Source organism: Harmonia axyridis, chromosome 1, assembly GCF_914767665.1.
Source record: "Harmonia axyridis chromosome 1, icHarAxyr1.1, whole genome shotgun sequence".
Taxonomy (NCBI): Eukaryota; Metazoa; Arthropoda; class Insecta; order Coleoptera; family Coccinellidae; genus Harmonia; species Harmonia axyridis.
Genome location: NC_059501.1, coordinates 84,031,295 through 84,037,781, shown reverse-complemented (window position 1 = coordinate 84,037,781; position 6,487 = coordinate 84,031,295).

Genomic DNA, 6,487 nt, shown 5'->3' with positions numbered 1-6,487 from the left:
TAAAAATTAAATAAATTTTTTCAAATCCTGAATCAAATACGTTAGGATGCACTTGGAAAAATTGAATCAGAATTAAAAATATTATAGGTTTTTCCTAGAATCTTTTTCAATCTATTGTGAATAGTTTGTGCCTACGCCAATGAGTTATCTCTGAGTTGGGAATGATACTTCCTGACCATGGTTCATAGTTTTTGTACGAATATACAGCTGTCCCAAAACATCACAATTATAATCAAACAATGAAACAGTGGAAAAAAGGTTTCTGTTTTTTCATCATATTAGGTACTTTTACCTCTTTGATTCAAGTTGATAAATCGTTCCAAAGTTTTATTGCTGGTGATAAAACTTATCGAAACCTCCTGTTAGCTACCAAATAAGTGCAATGATGCTTTCCCAACAATAATAGATAATAAGGAATCTCGAAAAATAAATTGATATTTTTAAAAATTGAATACACAATATCCAAACAGAATTTGAAGATTATTTTATGATATCTACTAAAGATATACATTTGCAAGAACTTTCGTATACTTAGTTATTCTATAACTGACAATTTGAACTGAATAATTTAATTTTTGTTATTAGAATTATTAGATAAATATGAGAAAATAAGCGAATAAGCTTTATCATCTTATTTCCACTTTTTACGTCTAAATTTTCATTGCACTTATAGTGCCATAAAACTTTCATATCACTTGGATTTTTATAGGTTTAGTGATTTATGGCAAACATAAATATCAATACTTGTCAACGCTTGATCTGGTCAAATTTTTCCTCAGCATTTCAAAAAATTGCATATTCCATATTATTTACAAGTATTGAATTATGAGATTAAGTATTGAATCAAATTGGCGAATTTTCGAATTTTTGCAAATAGTGTTATTTTCACCTAAAGTGCAATAAACTTTTACTTCTTGCTCTTGTGGCATAAATAACTATTGTTCTCAGAATTCTGTAATATTGGACAAAATTTTAAGGGGCCTTTTTATTACGAAAGAACTGGAAGAGTCTGAAATAATTTTTAGTTGAAAAAGGAATAAAAAGAAATTCCTTTATCGTTGACAAATATGAGGAAAAAAATATAGATTAACTGCTTATCTACATTATCTATATGAATATGTCTTTTTTATTCCTACAACTTCCATATTGAAGGCAAAGAAATCGAAAAAAATAAGTGTTCCAGAATTTTGATTAAGCTTTGTGTAATTTTTCTGTATTTGGGAATTGAGAAACTCGGTTTTAGTCTACGTAGATTATTCTACGATAAAAGAAGAAATATAGTAAACAAAGGAACAAATTTGCAGCTATTTGGGCCATCGTTGTCCCAACAGATCGCTCCAATATTTCCTGAAGATATCAGCATTTGTCGAATATTGAGTCAAGAATGGGTTCAACGTTATCTAAGATTAGTTAACTAATGACGTGGTCAAATTCAATTCTGTATGTCCGTTCGAAAACTCTCGAAAAAAAAAACTCTCGAACAGAAAGAACTAGAAACTTGAAAATTTCAGAAAAGATTCAATTCTTCAATGCCTCGCTAAAGCTTAAGAAATTCATGTTTTTAGAGCCATATAAATAAATGCATAGTAATAAAATAATCAGTCAACAGAACCCCCAATCTAGATAAACTGAACAACAAAAATAACGACATGATAATACGCATCTCATATAGGTACATATTTGTGCATAAAGTTGTTTGGTCTCCAAGTGCGCAATAGGTGCATAAATGAATGATCTTTGAAAAGCTCGTGACTCAAATTCATTGCCTTTTCTCGATTTCTTTCAATTAATCTCAAGAATACTGAATCTGCACGAACTGCAGTATTGTGTCGAAATTGATTGTGACTTTAGGGACAGGCTGTATAGAGAACAAACAGAAACATAAGCCCAACGTGAATGCAACCTTTCTTCCCCTCTACTCCGATAGAACATTCTAGCAAGGGCCAAGGGGATGCTATTTATTTTTCTGACGGTTTGCAGGCAGTAGAATCTCCCAAAATTAAGGTTTTCCATCTCACTCACATCTATCCCAAGGGCAAGGAAGAGGGAAAAAAAATCTATATAGCAGCCCGCACAATCTCCAAAGGCAAATAGGAATATTCCATTCAGAAATATTTTTGAACTATCTATCGAAATCAAATTCAAAATAATATGATTCAAATGAGCCCAAACTTGATAAATTTATTTCAATACAAATATCAAATTATTACAGTATTGTTTAAAACTTTCATTTTCGAATATATCTTTCGATATATACTGCTCTTCGAACTTTCGAATTTTTCGAACAACACACGTATACAATAATGTTCTGAAATGTGTGTATATAACAAAATACATGAAAACACATAGGTATGCAGTTTTTGTGGTTTTTTTTACATTACTATGCTACGATGATTTCAAATATTAGATCGAATCGGTCTTCACTTGATAGAAATTCGTTCTAAAATTGAAACTAATCTAAGTATTTCCACTTTTTAATTAATTTAATTTAATATCATTCATTCGATAAACAAATTTCTTCTATAAACCTATATATTGAGTGTATTATTATACGATAAGTGAATTTAAACAAGCCGAGTATAACTATGTCAAAAGTACCGGAAATTGGTAAAAAAAAAACAAAAGTATGTATATTACTTCGGTTTTAAAAAGAGGAAAAAGTCGGTGAGAGTCATATCAGGAAAATGAGGTGGTTATCAGATAAGATACCTTTGACGGGGTTTTCGAATAAATTATCAAAAATGGTCGCATTCCTGAAAGATTGAATTCTAGACAAGTAATTGAACATAAAATACATACTTAATTTGAAATTTTAGTATATATGTACACGCTAATCTTGTAAACTACTGCAACATTTTTCTCAGATAGGTTGAGATAAGCTTAGAGAAATATTTGGGTTTTATTTCTTGGAATGTAAAAGATGTATGTAGTAGGTAAGAGAAAAAAGTTATCGTCGTTTCAAGATAGTATTATTTGCAACTACCCATCTGTAATAAGTTATACATCCTTAATCTCTTCTGTCGAAAAATCTTTGGGACTTGATTTTTTTCCTGGTAAAGTTTGCATCTTTTTTCGTTTTGAATTCATAGCCAAACTCAGTGAACTTATTGTCAGTCAATCCTTTTACAGCTTAGAGGAATTTTTTGCAGAAAAAGTTTGATATGAAAGTTTTGATTTTTAAAATGTTTTTTTTTTTTTTGTGAACTAGGTACATGTTACTTTTTCCTTTTTGTTATGACTTTTTCTATACCTTGTTGGTCGATGGAAAATAAAGAAATTCTATTCTATTCTAACGAGCTCATTTGAAAAGGAAGTTTTGGTATTGATCGATTATTCTATCATATTCTTTGAAAAACTTTTCTTGAATCATCAGTGGTCTTCCAAGAGGATTTCACATTGGATTCTATTCTTCGTCGTTTTTCTTCTTCATATTGAAATAGTCTTCTAATATTTCTGAAAGTTTTTCTGGAGTTGTTTCACGATCTAAGGAGCTAGTATTTTCTGTTCAGCATTTAGAGAAATTCCGAAAACTGCTTCCATACAGACATTCTTGTTTTCACCAGTTTGGCAATTATATTTCGAATTCCTTTCGAAGAAATATTTGAGAATCTATATTTTCCCTGGTGCCTCATTTTTCGAATGATGAACAACAAATACGTTCATAATGAGATCTTCAATTACTATTTAACAAATATTTATTTCCCGAGCTATCTTGAATTTGAGAAATGTCAAAATTTTATCGCCCACTTGTTAGTTTTGCTGGCTTTCAAGTTTTATGACTGCGAAACTAGCGTTGCCATGCGAACTTTCTCACTAAAAATGAGGAGTGAAGGAGTGGATGTAAAAAAATTTAATGAAAAGTATTCGGCGAGATTCGAACTGAGGGTCATTACATTTGAAATCCGAATGGAAATTTCAAAATTTCATATTATAGCAGAAAAGGCTTTGTGGTAAAAAAAACATTGAATTCAAAATCATCGTATAGCAATACGTTTTCTCATTTTATAATTAGGTAGGTATGTGTTCTCAATTTCCGGGGAAACGAGTTATTAAAAATTTGTTCCCATGATTTTTTTTGCCTTCATTCATGGATCATGGGTCTTCTCTATCTATAGAACGCAACAAATTTTCGTACAAAATATAATGCAAATTTGAATTTCAGGGAGAGTTGAAATTTTTCTTTCCTAGACGATTCCAAAAGTTTAATAAGGAAAATAATAAACTAAAACAGATTAAAAAGAATGATATCTTATATGAAGAATTCGACACTCTCTTCAAATCTGAGATTGTGATCAGTATATTTCGAAGGCTAAAATTATGAATGAATGAAATAACAACATAAGAATATGAGAATTGTTTGTTTTTGAGCATTTTTCCAGTGAAATCTTTGTACATTTTGGTCAAAATGTTATATAGTTTGCTAGGAAAATTATAAAATTCCTGGTGAAGTTCCAATTCAGTGCCTACATAATTTCTATATCTCCTAGAAAGCATTGACGTCAGCATAAATGTTACCCAGGGGTTTGTCACGTGATGATCACGTTGTGGGTGCGTGATTCTCTTGTTCAGATGGTCCTAGGCTAGGCCCTAGCCAGCTGCCACCCTGCAGTGATGCCATTCTTGCACATTTTGGATTATAAAAAATGTCAGGGAGGGTTGAAATTTTTCTCTCCAAGAACGATTCCAAAAGTTCATCAATGAAAATAATAAACTAAAACAGAGTACACTAAAACTCCACGTGATTAAAAAGAATGATAACTTATCCAAAAAATTCGACACTCTCTTCAAATCTGAGATTCTAATCAGTAGGTATACCTATTTCGAAGGCTAAAATTGGAGGGTCTTAATTATGAATGAATGAATCAACGACACAAGAATATAAAAACTCTATGTTTTTGAGCGTTCTTCCAGTGAATTTTTTGTACATTTTGTTCAAAATGTCATATAGTTTGCTAGGAAAATTATAAAATTCCTGGTGAAGTTCCAATTCAGTACCTTCATAATTCGAAAATGATGTCATCCCCTAAATCTGCTAGAAAATCAATGTTACCCAAGGGTTTGTCACGTGATGTTCACGTTGTGGTTGCGTGATTCTTTTGTTCAGATGGTCCTAAGCCCTAGAGCCAGCTGGCACCCTGCAGTGATGCCATTCTTGCACATTTTGGATTATAGAATGTAAAAAAATAAGTAAGGCACTGACTTGAAGTCAGGAGGTTTTAAGCGCTCGTTCATTTTTTTTCCAATTGCGTCTTTTGGAGACCACATATACCACTGATTATTCATTTATTGCCCTCATAATTTTTTTGAAGAAAAAATGGTACGCCACTGCGAAATTTTAAACTGAAAATCATTTTTGACATTGAAAGGGCCAAAATAAAACATCTAAATTTAAAGATATTACCAAGAAGTATCTTAGATAATAGATAATTAATGAAATGGAAAAAACCCAAAAATGGCATTAAAGATTTTTTTGTCGCAAATTGAACGAGGAATTCAAAAATTCTTGATTGTGTCGATCTCAACTTGACTTAATATGATTGAAAAGTAAAACACTTTATTTCCGATCGATTACACAAGAATTTTTTCGTCAATATTTGCAATATCCCAGTGGCGTAGATACCATTTTTTCTTAAAATTAAAAAAAAGAGATCTTTACCTGTAGGCGTGCCAATGATGAACATAAAATTCTTAGTTGCATGTCAATAAAATGTGCAATAAATACCTCTTGAAACCCACCAGATTCCATTCGAAAATCGAATATCTCGGCCGGTTTTAGAGCAATAAATAAGCAGGTCTTAGTTTTAAGAATCACTCTGATGCTTTTCCTTATTTTTTTGGTTGAGATCTTTCTAAGTTCAAAAGTGTGACGAAATTATAGAGCGATCTATTCGCTAAAAAAGCATACAGCTTCTTTAAAATTATTCAAGAACTGCTTCAGCCAAACATATGGAAAATGCGTGGAAAAGACGAAAAACTTTTAAATTTTGAGTTGCAGTTCGGAAGAATTGAATTTTTAAAATAACATTTGTCCAGAAAGAAATGTGGCGAAAGTTTTTAATAAAAAAATGCTTGCTGTTTGCGACATTCTCAGGGTTTACAAATCTTGGACTGTTCTGGAGTCAACTTATGCTGCATAAAATAACAAATAAAAATTATGCATAAAGCGCCTCAACTTCTTTCAGTTTACTGAAGAATTTGAAAGTTGTTTATCATGAGGTTATATGTTCATTTAAATGAAATTTCCTCCTAATTGACAATTGATTGGCATATTTAGTTATCTGTTACTTGATAATTGTTACGTGTAAACTTGTTACTGTATAAATGGAAACTTAGAACTATGATCCAAGTTTATAATGTCTTCATATCAGTTTAGGAACGTTTGTTTTATAAATGATTATTTTATCAGATCAACTTGAGAGAGTGTGAATGATATTCTTTGTTGGTAGATCGGCTAAACTCCACAATTTATATACAAATTTCAACATGA